We start from the raw sequence: 5,100 nt of genomic DNA on the forward strand, positions 1-5,100 counted from the left end.
GACAGGGCTCTCCTCCCAGCGCTGAGCACTGGGTCCTGGCAGACGCCCCAAGATTGTTGTGAGCGCTGTAATCTGAACCAGCTGTGTCCAGACTGAGGCCCCATTTGCATTGTTTAACATACTTAGAAAATGAAGTGTTCATTTTTAACATTCCTCCTCCAATTGGTTTAATGCTGAATTACTGAAGAGGGCTAAGCAAAACCAGGTGTTTTCCCCGTCGGCGCTCCAGCGGCTCGGAGGACCCAGGCTCTCCCCTTGTCCTCTCCACGACTCGCCGTCCCCCCCGGAATAAACTCTCAGCCAGCCCCGCGGGCCCAGAGGAGGCCGAAGTTCAGGAGCCGCTCCGAGGGTGCCCCCGCCCTGCCAGCGCCGTCTCGTTCTCCCTCTGTTCCCCCGGCTCCCGCGCCTTGGACATGCCAGGATTTACAAGGTGGGTTCCCTCTTCTGGACTCTTCTCCCCGGGGTCTGGAAAGCTTCCCGAACGCCCGATGGGTGGAAAACGGCTCTGCACGGATCCAGGCGGTGTCAGGAGATTGGGAAAGGCGTTAGCTAGTGATGCAATGACACTGTTAATTATAAAAAGCTGCGCCTCTGCGCGCTGCCTCCCGGAGCCTTCTTTTGGGAGTGGGCATTTTATCACCGGCTCCAAAGGCAGCCTTGACAGAGCCTGCAAACGCCTCCGAGCTCCCTCCCTCTTTCTGGTGGGAAAGGCAGCTAATCAAGTGTGCCGTTTCCCCCCCAAAATTCACATCCTCTTTTAAGTTCGGGGAGACCGGTTACTGGTTCACTAGCCGATCTTTTGCTGCATCGGCGGCTGCTGGACAAGCGAGGGGGTGAGCCGCACATCCCGGGCCAGGTCTGCCCTATATGTGCGATCCAAGGGCATGCGACCCAGAAGCCTGGAGCCGATGAAAAGTGGGGACCGCAGACAGAACTACATGTAAGCAAACGTCTTGCTTTACTTTAAGAAAAATTGCGATTCCCGTCGAGGGCTCCTTCAGCTCTGAAGAGCTTTATCTAGACTCTATCTGCACAGTCTTTATTGAGCAAAACTCTTGAAAATGTCGCTGCTTTATTTGCTTATTTAAAATCTATTATATTGATTATTTTTACAGAGAGGATGGGAGAGGGATAGAGAGTTAGAAGCATCGATGAGAGAGAAACATCAATCAGCTGCCTCCTGCACATCCCCTACTGGGGATGTGCCTGCAACCATGCCCTTGACCGGAACAGAACCTGGGACCCACAGGTCGATGCTCTATCCACTGAGCCAAACTGGTCAGGGCAAAATGTAGCGACTTGAGAGAGTGAGAGCGAGAGGAGAAAGGGCACATATGCTGAAAACTAAGCGGTAATAATGTCATCCGGGATTGGGGACACACAGCCCTGGTCCCGTGGGTGTCGGGATGGTGCACAAAGTGGGTGGACCCACTGTTTTCCAAAGTCCCGGGGACCAGTTCAGAGGTTTCCCTCTAATTAGTTTATTTTTGTGGTTTTCTAGAGTTTTTTGTGACAAGGTGCCACTGTTGGTGACATGGGAGAGCAGCACGTGTGGGTGTTATTCCATTTTGTTGGAACACCCTCTCCGTTAGTCTGGAGCTTACCTGGCCCCCAAGACCCAGCCGTGGCTCTTCCGGGAGGCTGGGCCTGCGGCCGCACCTCTCAGAGGGGACCTGTCTCTGAGGGCTCTGGGCCAGAGAGCGCGGGGGAGTCGGGAGTCGGGGGAGAAATGAGGTTAGCACGCCTTTTCCACTAGCTCTTGAAGTCCACGGCATTCAGGCAACCTGTTCTGTCTCCAACATAAACGAGACAGGGTTTTATAACCCTCTGAAAGGAAACTTCATGCGAAGAAACAGGAAAACATTGAAATTCATCATATACAGCCTGGAAAATAAATTTGTTATTGTTCTCTCATTCCTTCCAGATATAAATCTGGCTGTCGCAAATATCAAAAAGCCCTGGGATTTGGCTCTGCGCTTTATAAGGTCGGAGCTGTCTCCAGCGAGCGAGAACCTGGCTCACGCAGGCACTTAGATGCGATGAAAACCGGGGGGTGCTCAGGGTCTTCTTTCTTGGGGTTGGAGACGCGTTGAAGGACTTGGGCTTGCATCTTCTCGCACCACACCAAGGTTTTGTTCCCTGTGGATGTCTCCTTAATTCGAGGGCCCACCACGGACCCAGAGCTGTTGATTCAGATGAGCCTTGTGTTGTGGCTGGAGTGGGTTTTGCAGTCTATCGAACATCCTTTCCATGAAGGGAGGGATTGTAAAGTGGAGGTGTATTTGATAGGAATAGGCCACTGAGTCCAAACAGGGCCCAGGCCCCACTGCTCTATCCAAGAAGCCTTCAAGATCACCTCCTCCAGGAAGCCCTCCTTGACTTTCCTGTCCCTAACTCCCAACCTGGCTCTCACAGCACTCAATGGGCATGTCTGTCAGTGTCCTAACCAACGTGTAGAGACATTCTTGATTCATGTGGCTCCCCAACCAGCTCTCTCGGGCAGCGATTGGGTCCTAGTTTTGTGGCTCTTCTGCCTGGGGTTTATACCTGCAAAGAGTAATGACTCAGACAAATCCCTGTTGAATCCTAACACCAAATAAAGCTCCACAGGTGTATAGATTTTATATATATTGTTTACCGCCTTAGTCACGTTTAAGCATACAGCTCAGTGGTGTTAAGTACAGTCACACCGTTGTTGTGCAACCAACCTCCAGAACTCCTTTCATTCACTTTGCAAAACTGAACTTTATCCGAATTAAACGACTACCCATTCTCTTCTTCCTCCGGCCCCTGGCAACCACCACTCTCTGTTCTGTCTCTGTGATTTTGATTGCTGTGGGCACCTCACATGAGTGGATCATACAGTGTTTATCCTCCTGTGACTGGCTTATTTCATGTAGCAGGATGTCCTCGGGGTTCCTCCAGATGTGGCGCCTGCCAGAACGTCATTCCTTTTTAAGGCTAATATGTCACGGAACGGAGACACCGCATTTTGCGCGTCCATTCGTCCATCCAGGAGTGAAAGGTTGCTCCCACCTCTTGGCTCTTGTGAACGATGCTGCTAGGAACGTGGGTGCACCGGCATCTCTGAGACCCTGGTTTTCATTCTTTGGGGTGTGTACCGGAAGTGGGGCTGCTGGGTCCTATGGTAATTGTACTTTTAATTTTTAAAGGATCGGCCATCCTATTTTCCATAGCAGCTGCACCATTTCACATTCTCACCCCAGGTGCTCCCGGTCCCAGTAGCTCCACGTCCTCCCCACGCGTGCCCTGCTCTGTTGATTATAGCTCCCCTGGTGGGTGTGGCGCTCAGCCGTTCAGTTCTGCAGAGTGAATGAAAGGAGTTCTGGCAGCAGTAACGATGCTGTATTTTGAAAGCATATGGGCGACGACACTTTTATTGGGAAGAAGTTTGTGTTGTGGAGGGTGGGAGTCTCTGGCTCAGGGACGTTTGGTGGCTTGTGGATGTCAGAGCTGCCCCGACCCTCCATTTCTTGACTCCCCCTAAGCTTCCTGCTGTGTTGCTTCTCCTGTTGCCTGGCCCCCTGGTCCTCTGCTCCCTCAGGGGCAGCGTGATGCACACTCCACCCCCTGGATCAGCTGACTTTCCTGCAACACCTTCCTTCGTGGAACTGTGTGCCTCCCATTTGCACTGTCCTGTCACCGTTGGAGGGTGCGAGGGCTCCTTCCCTGTTACTGTTTCAGAGTAAAGATGTTTGAACTCAGGCCGGCTGGTACTGGAGGTCAGAGCAACTGTCCAATCCATGGTCAGTACCACAGCCGGCGAGGTTTAGATTTGTGCTTTGAAGTAGCAAAAACCTTTCATTTAAAGAAATGCCGTCTAACACATGATTTGAACATCTGACACAGTGGAACAGATGGGTCTCTATGGGGTGGTTGGGGTCCCTGGGGTCTCCCCATCTAAGCCCAAGGTGACCTCGCGTGGTAAATGCCCAGCAGCAGGCGGGCCGTGTGCCCTCAGACCCGGCTCCTGGAAGTGCCCTGGGCATTGATTTCGCCTTTTTGCCTTTCGCAGGATTCTCACTGTCACCATTCTGGCTTTCTGTCTTCCACGTCCTGGGAATGCACAGGTAAGGTTTTCATTTTGTGAATCACGTAGAAGCATGTTAAACATCAGGTTGTCCAGCCACACATGTTAGCATCCTAGGATTTTGGGGGGGGCGGGGGAGGCTTTATAGTTTACCTAAATCGAGCCCTTCTTTATACAGAGGTGAAAGCTGGGGCTCAGAAAAGTTGAGACCTGATCGAGGTGATGCAGTTCACACGTGGCAGGGTGGGGACCGGGTCCCTGACTCCCAATCCAAGGTTCTTATCATCGGATCCTCCCCCCTCATTTGCATCCCTCTGGGGGTGTCTTGACTTACCTGAGATGTTAAGTGAGATATGCTCTGGTGTTTCTGGGCAGGGGTGCCCCTGCGTGCCTGCCCTTGGCATCAGTTGGTGAGCCAGGAACCCAGCTCTCCTGAGGGTCAGGGGCAGCCCCCTGGCTCCAAGGCTCCTGGGCCTACTCCCAGGAATGCAGGCTAGTCCAACCTCTCCACACACCCACCCTCAGCTCAGGGAAGCCCGACTCCTGACGCCTGGTTCCTGTAACATGGCAGGCTCCAGGGTCTGCCCAGGAGGACCCCTGACTGTCGACCCCCATGGCGCTTTCCTCTCTCTTTTTAAACATTGATTTCAGAGAGAGGAAGGAAGAGGGAGAGAGAGAAACATCAGTGATGAGAGAGAATCATTGACGGCTGCCTCCTGCCCACGCCCTACTGGGGATTGAACCCAGAACCTGAGCATGTGCCCTGACCAGGAATCGAGCCATGACCACTGGGCTACACCAGCCAGGCCATGATGTTTTTCTAAATGCAAAAGTTGTAACTCACGTGGTATGTGAAGCCCACAGCCTTTGGGGACGGTGGAGATCTGTTTCTGGAAGTGTCTCTGTGATTGTCTTCTGAGGTTGAAATGGAGGCATCTTCCCAGTGCTGCTTGTCCTAGGACAGTGGTCGGCAAACTGCGGCTCGCGAGCCACATGCGGCTCTTTGGCCCCTTGAGTGTGGCTCTTCCACAAAATACCGACTTCTGCGC

Source organism: Myotis davidii, unplaced genomic scaffold, assembly GCF_000327345.1.
Source record: "Myotis davidii unplaced genomic scaffold, ASM32734v1 scaffold732, whole genome shotgun sequence".
NCBI lineage: Eukaryota > Metazoa > Chordata > Mammalia > Chiroptera > Vespertilionidae > Myotis > Myotis davidii.